This window comes from Anser cygnoides, chromosome 3 (genome assembly GCF_040182565.1).
Source record: "Anser cygnoides isolate HZ-2024a breed goose chromosome 3, Taihu_goose_T2T_genome, whole genome shotgun sequence".
In the NCBI taxonomy this organism is placed as follows: domain Eukaryota; kingdom Metazoa; phylum Chordata; class Aves; order Anseriformes; family Anatidae; genus Anser; species Anser cygnoides.
The window spans coordinates 31,020,048-31,034,196 of NC_089875.1; the positions used below are offsets into that span (position 1 = coordinate 31,020,048).

At 56.3% G+C, this 14,149-nt stretch overlaps 1 long non-coding RNA gene and 1 other non-coding gene across 2 annotated transcripts; one reads left to right on the plus strand and one right to left on the minus strand.

The window, feature by feature from the left end:
- Positions 1–2,490: 2,490 nt before the first annotated feature.
- Positions 2,491–2,577, minus strand: TRNASTOP-UCA (transfer RNA opal suppressor (anticodon UCA)). Its single transcript has one exon. It is a non-coding gene; the product is annotated as a tRNA-Sec (tRNA).
- A 6,789-nt stretch (positions 2,578–9,366) lies between these two features.
- Positions 9,367–11,121, plus strand: LOC136790363 (uncharacterized). Its single transcript, XR_010830187.1, has 2 exons — positions 9,367–9,492; positions 9,581–11,121. It is a non-coding gene; the product is annotated as an uncharacterized lncRNA (long non-coding RNA).
- Positions 11,122–14,149: the final 3,028 nt, after the last annotated feature.

Consider the following 14,149-nt stretch of genomic DNA (forward strand, 5'->3'; position numbering starts at 1 on the left):
TGGGGAAAACAACAGGAGGCAGATTGCATTCTGCTGAGAAGCCAGGCTCTCGTGCATCGTGGCGCTGAGTAACCCCTGGCTTGCCTTCTAAGCAGCGGTAAAGCCTTTGGCTCCTCTTCGTTTGGCCCTTTGTCAGGGAAGAAAGTGACATTCAGGTTCAAACGCCGAACGCTTTGGCTGACTAATGAGTGACTGCAAACAAAGCAGACTCAGGCAAGACATTGATAGTATTTTGCAAAAACCTCCCGGCTACACACAAGTCATCTACGCCGGCCTCCACGCCGGCGCTCGCCTCAAACCAGAGTGTTCAAAAAACCAGCAGCTAAACACAGGGAGCCCTGCTTGCTACAGCCTCGGCCCCTTCCGTGTCAGCTAAAAGGTGCGAAAGCGGGGTCTTGGGGTGCCCCCGTCCCGGTTAACCTCCCTCCCGTGCTCTCTCTTGGTTCTGCCGTGCTGGGGGCGCATGTGGGGGCCCGGCCCCGAGGGCAGGCCGCGTGTCGTGCCACGTTCCTCCATCGCCGACCAGCTGAAGCCCTGCCCAGGTACGTGAGCCAACCGGGGCTTGTGCAAGAAGCTCGGCGCGGGGGGGGGGGGGGGGTGTTTGCATACCACGTATTCACACAGGATTTCACAAACCCTGTGCGGCACGCCACAGCCTTCACCGCTGGGGCTCCCTGGCCTCCTCTCTTGCGTGTTTGAAAGTCTGTTTTCGCCATGAGCTCCCCTCAAGGACAAGTCACCCACACCAGCAGTCTGACCGGCCTACTTCATCCGAAGGCGATGAAAGAGTGTGGAATGGATGTGGCCTTTTTTTGTTCTGGAGGGGAAAAAAGAAAAAAAAAAGAAGAAAAAAAAAAGTGAACTCAATGCCAGGCACAGCTCCCGGGCTGCGGAGTTCAGATCGCACTCGGAGCACATAATTCCCATTTGTGCCTGTGTGCACGCAGGGCGCGGGTGGGGGCTGGAGGGGGGGTGACTATAAGAATGTAATTGTCATAATTTAATCCAAAACTACTTCTTGGAAGAAAAAAAAAATAGGCCAACACAAAACAGCATGTTCAGTTATAAACACCACATGAAAGAGCCGTATTATGTTCTACTTGGTAACTGGCATCTAACTTTAATGTTTTCAGCTGCCCACTACTGGGCCAAGGCCTTTCCAACCTCCCCCCCCCGCCGCCCCCCGCCAACAAAAGCCCCCAGCCAAACTGCAGCGCAGACACCAGTTTCTGAGGCGAAATTCCTCACAGAAAGTTTGTTACGGGCAGAGGAGGCGGGCCGGCGGCCGGGAGCAGATAGCCATCTGGGGCCCGCGGCGCTCCCAGCTGCGCCGGGCGCATCTCCTGCGAGGCCGTAAAGACAGCGGGCATGTGGCATGCGGGATGCAGAGGGGGTTGGCGTTGTTTTATTTGGTTTGGGTTGGTTTTGTTTTGCTTTGTCTTATTTTATTTTGTTCGATTTTGCTTTATATTATTTATTTTATTTTATTTTATTTTTAATTATTTTATTTTATTTAGTTATTTTTATCAGATTGCCCATCACCGGCCAGTGTGTTCACCACGGCCACTCGTTCCTGCTTGACTCGATGCCAGGCAGGTTGGACGCAATCGCAGCCAAGCAGGAGTGGCAGCGGGGCCCTTCGCGCCCTTCCCTTCTCCTCCCAGGCTTTCAGCTGGAGTGAGTCATTTCGTGCAAAGGAAGCACAGTCATCCAGGCTTAGGTCCTCAGAGGTGCTTCCCTACTTAGCTCCGGATGACACTTCTCGGCCCCGAATGCTCCCAGGAATGCCAGAGAGCTGACGATTAGCGTTGCATTTCTTCCGCCCGAGCCCCCGTCCTGCCTGTGCGACTGGGGGATGAGGAGGAAACACGCTCTGAATCCTCGCCATCCCCTGGGGCGGGGTTGCTTTGGGGGTCTCATCCTAACTGGAGGCTCTGCGAAGCATCTGTTGGAGTTGTTGCGATAGGATATCACAGAATAAATGCCTTCTGCTTGAAGAATATGTTTCCTAGCTTCACGCTAACCTTTATTTTTCATGGGGCTGGGTGACATTATTAGCACCCATGCTTGCTGCTGAAGTGAAGCATCTTTGTTGTAGCGTGGGCGGGAGATGGGTTACAGTCAATATGGAGCGGATCTAGAGAATGGCTTCTGTTATTTACTTCTTTTCTGTTCTTGTAGGATGTGTGGCACCGTATAAAGAGAACTGCTTAGCAGAATCTAATTAAAAACTGAGTTGTCACCCAGGCACCCTTGGGAGACTTTGCTTGCTTCAGCTGGGCTACTTCATCTGTCCAGCACGGGTCTTCTCTGAGGGGATGGTCAACGACAGAGTGCAGGGCTTGGGGGAAAGCAGCAAAAGGGGAAAACTTGCTGTGCCCAGGTGTCTGAATAGAGCACCCCATGGGCACAGTTTCCCCCGCCGGATGGAAAAGTGCTGTTCTCTGCTCTTCCATCAGCCCAGGGGATAAGGGCGCCTGCTGTACCCCTCGCCCGAAAGGTGGAATTGAACCACTCTGTCGCTAGACAGCTACAGGTTTGAAGCCTGCACCCCAGACCACTGAGGGTCATCCGGGCATCTAGCAACCGCAACGGCTGGCATATATAAAGTCAGGGGCACTAATTTCCGCCAGGTCAGGGCGAGCACCGCCGTGCCGGACCAGGCCGTGCTGTGCCGAACCGAGCCGTGCCGAGCCGTGCCCCAGCCGCTGCCCGCCCGGCCCCGGCCCCGCAGCGCGGCTCCCGCAGCGGGCAGGCGAGCTCCCGGCGGCCCGGCAGCGCCCGCGCGCAATATGCAAATACCCGGCCGCCGATTGGCTGCTCCGCGCGGCGGGAGCGGCGCTTCCCAGAAGGGGCGGGGCCGAGCGGGGCCTGAGGGGGCGGCGGCCGCAGGCCCCTGGTGCCCCCGGGGCTGCTCCCGGGGGGGGCCCGCAGGGGCACGGCCCCGTCCCGCACGGCCCCGTGCCCTGCCCTGGGCTCCCCCAGCGGCAGGCGGCTGACCTGCAGCCGTTTCCGTGGTGCTCGAAATAAAGCTGGGGGTGCGGGGAGGTCAGGCAGGGGCTGGGACGCTGCCCCTGCGAAGCATCCCGCGGGGAAGGCTTGCAGTCCGTGCGGAGGCGCTGCGCTCGTCTCCCGCAGCCCCCAGGACTTCTAAGCGAAGCCTGGCTCTCGCGGCTCGCCACCAGCCTCCCCGCGCTCTCCAGCAAGGCTCAGCCCAGTGCTCGAGGCCAGGTGGAAGCTAACAGCCCGGCGGAACGCTCCCGCCAAGCAACCGCAGCATCGCTCGGAAGGGCCGGCTCCTGAAAAGCCCCCCCGGGTCTCACCGCCGGGACGCGCTGAGGCAAAGAGCCCAGCGGATCCCGAAGATCGGGCAGGGCAGGAGGGTGCCCCAGGAGGGTCAGCAGCAACGTAGGAAATGATGCCGGAGACCTCGGGGCCGATGGGGAAGCCGTAACAAAGACGTTTGGAGAGTTTTGTCCTCGGCCGGATGCTGTTCCGTCTAGGTTCAGGTCTGCTTCTGCAACGGAAGCCCTGTCAGCTGCCCACTTCCCCAGCGCGGCCTGAAAATAACATTTCCAGGACCTCTGTGTGTCGGGTTTTTTGGGCCTTTGTTACCTGACCGCAAGGGAGGACCGAGGAGTCGCTGCCCCTACAAGGTCCCCCGGTGGCGCGGGAGCTGCTGCCCCGCTTCGTGTGGCCGCCGCAGGGGTCAGCCCCTGCTCCACACCTGCCTGAGCTCCTTTGGACAGGTCTTTTTGGAAGCCCTCTAAGCGCCCGGCTTCATCTTCAGACCAAGCGTCTGAAAATCTTGACCCTTCGCCATTTAAAGTATGGAACAAATTCAGTTTATCAGCTTAATGATGGAAAAGCTCTCTCCCTCTCCTCAGTAATGCTTAATTAAAGCATTGCTCGGTGTCTTTGGACCTAATTCTCCACCTTATGCAGACAACTGCACTATGCCAAATGGGTGCAAAGCACTGCCAATTTTGGTTTGACTCAATGCCCGTTCCAGTTAATGGAAATCCTCCCACGGAAATCAATGGGATTTGGTTCAGGCCCCAAAGTCAATGGGGAATTCTGATCTGGCAGTGTTTCGTGCCCACGCTGCACCACTGTAAGTAAATATTCAAGGTACAAAGCCTTGGAGAATTTGGAAAGGGCATTGTGTGTGACTTCTGGGGTGGACTATAGCCTAGGCTGTTAAAGCAATGCATAGCGCCTAAGACTATCCAGTAAGGAAGACTTAAAACAAATCAGTCTGAACGTTTCCCATTAGGTTTTTGAAGGGCTCTTACCTTTTAAAAACATGCTTTTTTTCCCCCCTTTTGTCCCAGCCTGACAGAACATGCAGGCGTCTTCGGTGCTTTGTTCTTCCTTCTTTTAACCACCAGAACCCGATTTGTGTCAGAAGAGATAAGCCTGCATCCCTCCTGTATTAATAAATAACTATTTGGTGCAAGGTGGGGGACGAGAAGGGCTGTTATTCTTAGCAGCAGCAATGAAATTTCAGCAGCTGATGACGTCAGTGCTAAAATGTCAGCGTGAAACAGGCTGGAACAAATTAAGAGCACAGCGTCGTCACTGCGCGAGCCACGCTGCCCTCCGCAGGGACTGTGGTTGGACGCTGCAGATGCAGCACAGGGGACGGAGGGACAGAGGCTGGGGGGAGCTTCTCAGAAGTCTTCAAAAAGCAACAAGTCATCTCAGCCCCAGAAAGGTCAAGGAAGATGCTGTCTGTGCATCCCTGCCCACTTCACTGCGTGAGCTTACAGCAAGGGAAGGGCTGCGTCTGCAAACCAGATTCCAGGAACTAGTACAGAAAAAAACAAATACGACTGGCCCCCTTCTAGTCACTTAGCAAGCCGGGCTAACTCCTTCTCTGATGTCACTCCTGTGACTCAAAGCGAAGAGGAATTTGGCACGAGAAGCCTCTTGTCATGATGTGCTGCTTAAAAGAGGCTGACGTGCGTGGAGCAGAGGTGATCCTGAAGCGTTTTATCACTTCACTGAACTGTGCCACTGCATTCGAAGAATACCTCCAAGCTAACAAAAAATGCTGAAGTGAGGCAGGGTGCACAGAGCTTTGATCAAACCGGCAGAAATTCCACAACAGCTGCACTCATCCCCGCTCTGGACAGGCTCTGGTTCAGGAAGGTTTTTTGGCTAGTCTTGCGGCGCGCTGTGAGACCCAGCGCGGCCTCAGCGCAGGGCAGTGGCTGGGAGGTGGTGTCTCGGGGTCCCTTTGAGCCCTGCACCTCTCGGCCCTGCCTCGTCTGCAGGGCTCGCTGGGCTGTGCTCTGGTCGCGGGTGGTAGGGACGGCTGTGACCACCCCGCATGGAAGGCTGGAGAGAAGTTGAGATTCGCTGGGTCAGTGTTTCTAGAAAACTAGTATCGGTGACCAAACCGCTCCGTGTCGTTGCGCTCCTTTCCAGAGCTGCTGCAGAGCTGGATGTGGTTACAGCAGACAGAGGAAAATGCACGGAGACATGTGCTTATCTATCAATCATGCCAGCTGCTTCTGGCATGCAGCGACCGGCTGACCACAGTAAGGAAAAGAGGATGTAATCAGTTAGCAAAGGCACTCCTTTCTCAGCAAGGACGATAAGGATTATTGGCAAGGCCACAGAGAGTTACGGGAATAGAGGAATTGGCGTGCTGAAGTCACTTCCTATCAGCCGGGAGTCCCTGTGCTCGGAGCATTGTGTTTGCTTTCCTATTACGGCTCTCGGAGTTTGTCTGCATTCGTTCAGGCTCACAAGAGCACTCGCCCTGTCTCGGCAAACAGAAAGCTCTCGGCGAGGCTGCCGCAGGCTTTTATCTGGGTTTGGGAGCAGGATCCGGGCCGACTGTAAGCACTGTAAGCAGCGGGAGTGATTCCTTGCCACATCCTCACACCAGCAAAACGCCTTGCTGCGGAGAGATTTGCCCCTACAAAAAACAAAACAGGCGTGACTTAATCAATGCAGGGAGGGGGCCCGTGCCAACAGAAACATGCTTTTGCCAACACAAACCGCGCTGCCACCGGAGGGGCAGGCTGGTGAGCGTCAGCAACCCCCCTCTTGTCAGCGCGGTGCCGGAGGGGCAGGCAGCGCGGGAGGTTCCCCGCCGGTGAGATCACTCGGGGCTTTGCACCTCGGCGCTGGGGCGAGCCCCCGCCGCCTCACCTCCCGAGGAAGCGGCGCCCGTGCCGGCCGCACCTGTGTCAACAGAGGGTGTACGCAGGCTGGATGCGGGATCTGGACGCGGGGCCGGTCGCCGGAGCAGCCTGCGGAAGGGAAAGCTGCTGCGTTGGAGGGAGTCAACGCAGGTCTCGCCGCTGTGAGGGCGCCTCGGGAGTAGCTGGTGTCCTCTCAGGGGTCTTGCTGCAGCCTGGCACTGAGATTAGCGCTGCGTCCCTGCACCGCGGCTTCCTTACCAGGCAGGCCGGAGAGCACGGGCAAGGAGGAGGCGATCAGGGGCCAAGAAGGAGCGCGTTGTCCCGCTGGAGGCACCTCAGGGCTAGCGAGGGGACCGGTAAAAGCAGGGGAGGCGACAGGCCGAGTGCTACCTGTACCGCGACTTGTCTAGTCCGGATTTCCTAGAGCTTTGGGTGTATAGGAATTAAATGTCTGTGTAAGGAAAATAAGACTTCTACATTTTGTCTCGTTCTTTTGATGTGGGTGTGAAAGCGATCTCTAACATGAATCCTTGACAGACAGTCAGTGGAGAAAGGATGAATCTTTCCTGAATGTGTTTGTAAATATCTGCCTGTATTGTTCAGGCTTACCACTGCAGGAGACCCAAGATGATCTGTGATTTCTGCAATCTCATCTGAGAGAGCAAGTGAGTGATTCCATGTGGTAGAGACACGCAGCCTGTGACTCACAGCCCTGAGTCAGAGCGCTGGGACACTTCAGCATTCAGAAACACTAGTAGTGACAGAAATCAGGGTGATGAGCAAGCAGCTGTTACTCATTCTCAGCTGGACACCGTGAGCGTGTTTGTACCAGTCGGTACGGCTCTGGATCTTCTTTGTCTCCTCTTGCAGACCTGCAGTCATCTGGAGAGCGTGGTGACACAGCTCACTTAACATGTGCCTCTGGGCAAGAGATGATCAAGTCTTGTCTCTGGCTCCCAGACTGTCCTGCTTGACTCTATTAGTCTCAGCACAGAGCTATCACGGTAATGTTCACTTCAGATTACTTCTTTCATCTCTGGACATCAGCTCACGTTACGGACATGGACGCACTGATCATCTCCCGGGGTTAGGCAGGATCCACATCCCTATTTACAGCCGGGGGAGCTGAGGCACTGAGCGAGTAGGCAACTTGCTTTTAGTGACAAAGGAGATTTGTGGCAGAGCCAGGACAACACCAAACCAAACCAAACGACTCGGGAGTCTTTACCTCTCCTGATCTCCAGCCACCGACCCGCATGCTCCGCTGCATTCCTCTCTTGCTCGTGAGGTGGCAGTTTGGATAAGAACAAGTGCCCGGGAAGTCCCCCTGTTTGTTCTGCCTCGGCCCTGTAATGCCTGTGGAACTTGTGGACTGAATTCTTTTCGTGACCGTCAGCTCTGGTGCGGGAAATGATTTCCGAGAGACAAAGGCTCGGTTGTGTGTGTGCACGTGCGTGTGTGGCTGGGAGAGGGGAAGAATAAAAAATCTATTTCCAGATGGTTGAAAGGACGCATAGCACTTTGCTGTTGGCAAAAACAACCCCTTTCATTTTCAGGATGTGTAAGTCACAGAATCGCAGCTGGAAAAAACAGGCAGAAAGAGAAGCAGTGAGGTAAAAATAAGAATTACTAATGAAAAATAGCCCCGCCGTTATTTGCAAATCCGGCCGCTTTCTTTTTATTTAAACAGGGGGGGAAACATGTTTGCTGAAGAGGATCTTTGTAGAGCAGGTCCAAATGTGTATCATCGCGTTTTCTTGTTAGCTTCTTTGCTTTGCATTCCCAGCTCTAGCCTCACAGGAAATTCGGTCCCTGGCAGGCTTCGGCTCCAGACAGGAAACGTCTTGAGGAATTTCTTCCATGCAGGTACTATATTTGCTTGGAGGGAAAGCATGGTGGAGATATTTACCACGGCTGGAGCTAACTCGCAGGATATTATGCATGTTGATTGAGTCGCTGGGAGTGATCCCTGTCTGCAGCCACCAGCAGGCCGTGTTTAAACAAAGCGTGCTGCCCTGCCTGCCTGTGGGAAGATGTGCATCAGAGCCGGGCCTGATTCCCCTTCCTCCGACAGCAGCACGTCCCGGCCGATGTCAGAGACACTCGCTGATGTCGGAGTGCCAGAGAATCAGGTCTGGGCAGCAGGTTTTTAGCACACGACGGATCTACCCTTGTGCTATGCGCCTCTAAGCAGGTATTTTGGCAGGAGTGCCTGCGCAGGGCTGCGGGCTGGTGCGTTTTGCTCGCAGGCGAAGGGAGGCCCCGCTCTCGGCTTTGTGCTCTGCGGGGACCGGGCACGCAGAGGGCTGAGCTGCAGCCCCGCGCTGCCTTTCCGATGAGTTGGAGGTACCGAGTGTGTCCCACCGAGGGGCGAGCCTCCTGCACCCCGGGGGCTCACTGCACACTCTCCCACCTTTCTCTGCAAGCGCAGAGCAGGGTTGTTCTGCTTATGAGTCCAGAGGAGATCACAGCAGCCTAAAAAACAAGTGCCATGCCTCACCTGGCTCTGCTTTTTTGGGGTTACCAGTGATGTGGGGGGCTGACTGTTTCCTGATGCACCCAAAAGAAATATTTCTTCCTGACCAAAACTGCGAGTGCTTTCCAGTCTTCATTGCGGTTCTCAGGACACACGGTACGTAGGGAGAAAGAAAGACTGATCAGTCTCAATCACGGTCTCCCAAGAGAAACGTGAGGGATTAAGTACGTGGCTGGGAACGGTCCTGTGCTGGCAAGGAGGCAGACTGCATGACCCATCTCAGAGATCTATGATTCATTACGAATGCACAGAGCGAGCACGGAAATGTGTAGTAACACGCAGTGCTACCTTACCTGCTATTACAGCGCAGCCTCCAGCCAGAGACGAGCCGGCCACGGTTACAGGTGTGCCGGGAACGGGCTTTTGCTGTGGGGAGCAATGAAAGGCGGACGAACCTTCAAAGCCTTGCAGGGTCTCTGTTCCACCCTGCCAAGCCACGGAAACGTAACTGCGTGTGCACTGGTGCGGCGTGGATAATTTTTTTTTCTGTTTGTTTCTGGGGCAGGAAGTGCAAGTGCAGATCCTCCCACTTAATGCTATGGGTGGAAGAAAAGATTCACAGACTCCCCTGCAGTGTTAGTGAAAATACAGCTTTGGCCTTTGGTGCCCTTTGTTACATAAACACAAGGAGCGTAGACATATTAATCACCCTGCCATTGAGGGAGGAACAGAGCAGCAACCTCAAATGCCACCCACTCCCCATTCTCGCTCCCATTTGATGTTGCTATTTTAAGCCACACATTATTTCCTGCTGTGATTTTATTTTTTTTTAACCCAGCTTCTAATTCTGGCTCTGAGGTAAGCTGTGACATACGTATCCCTCCTCTCCCCCTCCCCGCCTTCCTCCTCCCCCGGCACCCACGTACTCTTTATCGCCGTCTTTTAGAAACTCTCTCCGTGCCTCGTAAGCAGCCGGATCCCGGAGGTTAGCTATTGACTGCCCGGAAAAAAAGAAACAAGAACAAGAGGACTCATCTTCTTCACGCTTTTGGACTTCAGTGCAAACGATAGCGGGGCCACGGTTTGCAGGGCAGGCCGCTTTCAAGTCCTACCAGAGCTGTAGGGAGGATGGTCCTGCCGGGGAGAGAACCCACCGATGGGCCTTGGCCTCGCCCCGGTGCTCATCTGATGGGAAAGATCCCACACCGGCGGCACCCGCTTTGTGGGGCTGGGGACGCAGGGCAGAGCTCAGCGCCCCTGCACGTGGCGTCTCTCCTGAGCCTGCTTCCGCATGCGGGTGGCCAGCAGATTCCTAGCCCCAAGGCAGGGTGCCCCGGGGCCTCATCCCGCCGGTGCCAGACAGCAGCTTGTGCCTCCTTGTTCTGCCACCTGCACGTGTCTCCTGCGGCTTTCGAGCAGCTCAGCCCCGAGGGAGGCTGCGGCTGTGCCAGGCCGGGGCAGAGCCCGCGTGGAGCCCACAGCCCCAGGACGGGCCCGGTGCAGCGGGCAGGGGCGGCTCTGTGCCCTGTGCTTTTGCGCGGCTGATAAGGGCTCCGTCACGCTAAGTTCGAGCCCCGGGAGGAAACCTGAGGCCTGCTTCTGCACCGCAGCTGAGGAGCGCTGCTGGTTTATCTGTCCTCTTCCACACGCACTCGCCCCTTCCCTCCCTGCCAAGCAGCCCATCCCAGAAACCTCCTCCGCCTGCCTGCTGGCTGCTGCAGACGCATCCCTGCTAGCACACGAGAGGGCTGGGCGGCGGGCAGGCCGGGCCTCGCTTCCAGATCCGGGAAAACAGAGAGGTCTGGGCTGCCCCCAGCCAGCCCCGGTGTATACGCTTCACACAAACAATCTCACGCCTTGCCCTTCCTGCGAGTTGCTCTCGGCGCTGCTGCACGTGGCCCCCGTCTGCCTGCCGTGGCAGCCGTCGGAAATCCCAGGCTGGGCGCCCAAATCTCCTCCGCGCTCCCCTTCCCCGGGCAGGGATTCCAGCGATGCCCTTTCTGAGGCTCCCCGAGAGCGGCAGAGGCAGGGAGCCCTGTACCAAGCGGTTTGGTGTTAGTCACAGCCGCTGGAAGGCTTTGCCGTGCTCTCACCAGGGCCGTTATTTGTGTTTTCACAGCTTGGCTTCCACGCGGGTCCCTCGGGAGGGCTGAGGATTCGCATCCCGTCCCAGGAGCGGGGGGCACGCGAGCTCTGCACGTTTGCACAGCGTATCGCTCGTTTGGAAGCAGCGAGGAGAGGACAGCAGCCCGCACAGCCAGGCCACCACGGCCCTCAAACCCTTGCCTGCAAAGCGCTGGCAGCGGAGTCGAGCATGCCGATTTCCAGTGCAAGGGAGGGAGGGAGGGAGGGCAAAGAGCCTGGCTCACGAAATGGAGTGATCACACCAGAATAAAATGACTGTTTTTTTTCCAGCCTACCGCGTCCCCATGGGCAGCTATTTTAAAAGTTATTGCAGAATAGCTTATCCCACAACAGCGGTGCTGGGGAATTTCCCCCCGGGAGACAAGACCTCAGAAAGGATTCTAGTAAATGGCCTTCACAGAACATCGCCCCGTGCTGGGGCGTCACGCCCAGCAGCTGACAGCGCCCCGGGGGAGCTGTGTGGGATGAGGACGGCTCCCCAAGGACCCGTGCCTCTGGCACAGCCGCTGTCCTCGCTGGCACAGCCCCTCAGCCCCTTGGTGGAGGCCTGTGCAGAGGAGGGGAGAGCTGACGGGACGAGGTTGGCTCACGCTGAGCTTCGCCCACTTGCCGGCACCATCTATCGGAGGCCAGCGCTGGTGTCGGCTCTGGTGGCCACTGGCACACCAGGAATACTGGGAAGGAGACTGTGGTTTCCAGATAAAATCACTGTGGGGTAGGGGCAGCGCAGGCAAACTGGTGCAATGGGCCGTATTCGTCGTGGCACTCTAGGTATGCGATAAATAAAAAGACAGACATCTTGCAGTTTGGTTGGCATGGCGGGACTAAGCATTGCGAAAAACAAAAACAAAAACAAAAACAAAAAAACAAGAACGACAGCAACAACAAAGTTAAAAAGCCTGACCAATCCTGAATACCCACAGCTAAGCATCTGGGAGTGGAACAAGAAGTCCACGAGGCCTGTGGGCTGGCTGGTACATCCATGCAGCCCCAAAGTCTCTCTTTTCTTGCAGGTCTGGCCTTCACGATTGTAGCTGCTGGCCGGCCACTGCTCCTCATCCCAGCAGCTCAGCCGTGGCTCATCCATGCCAGGAGAGGCTTGGGAAGATGTTCCAGCAAGCTCTGATTAGATCTGCTCCTCCCAGGGCACTTCAGCAGGGTTTGCTCCTTTTTCTCATTCCACACAAGGTTTTAAAAGGCTGTGTTTGTAAACAGCAGTCTCCATCTCGCTGCCTCCAGGGCATTGGGCTGAAGGCCAGGGAGGGATCTAAGAGACGACGGCAGACAGTTTTAAGAGGCGGTGGCGTCCGATCGCCGCCTGGGAGAGGGCACGCCTTGCAGTTAATAACCACGGTGTCGGGAGTCACCTACAGTACCAGCAGGTCTCAGCACTATTTCGTGGCTCCCTGAGGCCGAGCTTGGCTTTTACTGAAATGACCTCTTCGCATGCTGAGGTAAACGCTGGGTGTCCCGAGCCAGCTCTGCCAGAATCCACGGGGAGTAATGTTGCCTCAAATGCCTGTACGAGACCAATGCCCCGTGATGATAAAACAACACGGCGGACATGTGTTTGCACTTGACACAGTGCTGGTTAAATATTCACCTCGTTCCACCTCTCCTTCCCACAGATCGCTTTGGAGAGCTTGGTCACGTACGGGGACGTGGGCGCTCCTGTCCTACCGGGGAGGCAAGGGCCTGCTGTGGCTTGGCGCCTGGTCACCGAGCACAGGCCAGGTGAGAGGCCTTTGAAGAGGATCTGCCCAAGCTTCCCAGGCTCCCTTTGCCTCAGTGCTTTCAAAAATTGGTTAATGATCACCGTCATTTGGCGCTGTGACATTGTGGAGCAGTGACGAAGCCCTGCCGCTGCGGGCAGGCCAGACCTGGGGGAGTTAGAGGCGGGCCCACCTCTTCGCGCCCGCTGCAGCGTTGGTGGGCGAGGGAGGCAAGGAGCGAGCTCAGCCGAGCACAAGCCTGAGCCTGTCGGTGTGTCCAGAAGTGCTTCTCCCCACATACTTTACCAGCAGGCGCATGCTGGCACGGGTTTAGCTGGAGCTGCAAAGCTCCCAGGAAGGCGAGAGCCTGGAAAGCTTCACGTGGTCTGGGCAGAGAGGGCGGCACTAACGCCCTCAGCACACACGGGTGGTCGGGGCAGAGCTATACGGCTGGGAAGCAGCCCGTGGTCCAGGCAGGCTGTCCGTAGGGGTGTCCTGCCTGCACCTGAGCTCATGCTCCCCTGTACAGCTGCAGCTTTTGTGCCCTGCATCCCGAAGGCCTGGAGCTTGGGTTGATCTTGTTTCCCGTCGGGGTAACTCCACACTGGACTCCTGTGGCTTCGCAGTGCGCGTGACAGCGGGTACCCGGGCCAGGCGTTACACCCGTGCAAAGGACTCGGCTGTTCCCGGCACTGGGAAATCAGGCCTGGCTGGTGGGGCCGCGAGAGGAAGGGAAAAGCCTTAAAGGATGGCTCCTTTAAGGGAGGAAGCTGAGAGGGCTGTGAGGGAAGGGAGCTCTGTGTTTTTCTCTCAGCGCCTCAGGGGCTGGTTACTAAATTTGGTTACTGGGCTTAAATAATGCAGCGTGGCAGAGCCCAGTGGGTTTGAACATTGTCATATCCACATAATCCTCTCCTAGGTGGCTGAGATCTCTTGTTCTCTGCCGCTGCTATCTGCACAGGAGTCTGAATGCGATGTGAAACATCATCTTAAATAATTATAACTAGCAGAGAAGAGCCAAAGCTGCAAAGTCCCATCAATTTCCACTGTGCTCCGTCTATCTGTGTAATTTCTAAGGTGTCAATCACCAAAGCATCCAAGCACTGTCTCATCTGGATCCGAACTCTGTTGGTGCTCTTGGAGGCTTGAACCTTAGCATTTTATGCAAGCCCATCTCTAATGAGCAAGCACAGGGACAGAGCTGCATACTGCGGGCAAACCAGCTTCTTACTGCTGTTGAGGTCTTTGTGATTTACTGACCAAAAGTCCAGTGGCTGGAGGAGTCAGGACCTCATGGTCACTGCAGCCCGGGAAGGATTAAATCCTCTTCCCAGCACTCAGGGAAGGCAGGGGCAGGTTTACCAAGGGGGGGCAGGGTGCCACGTCCCCTGCCCAGCACGCTGCCCAGCCTTGGGGCGAGATGCAGCCACCCCTCCTTGTAGGTCCAAGGCTCCCCGTGCAGAAACGAGGGAGGAGCATGAGACAGGAGCCAGCAACCTGGCTTTGCACCATGCCGGAGAAGGGGGAAGAGTGTGATGTCCCTAGCTATCTCCCAGCTGACCTACTGCCCCATACTTGCTGCAGACTTTGTGAAACACATCGAGACGTGCCGGATTACCGCCCACTGCTAACACAGCGAGTATTAACAGTGGCGAAGG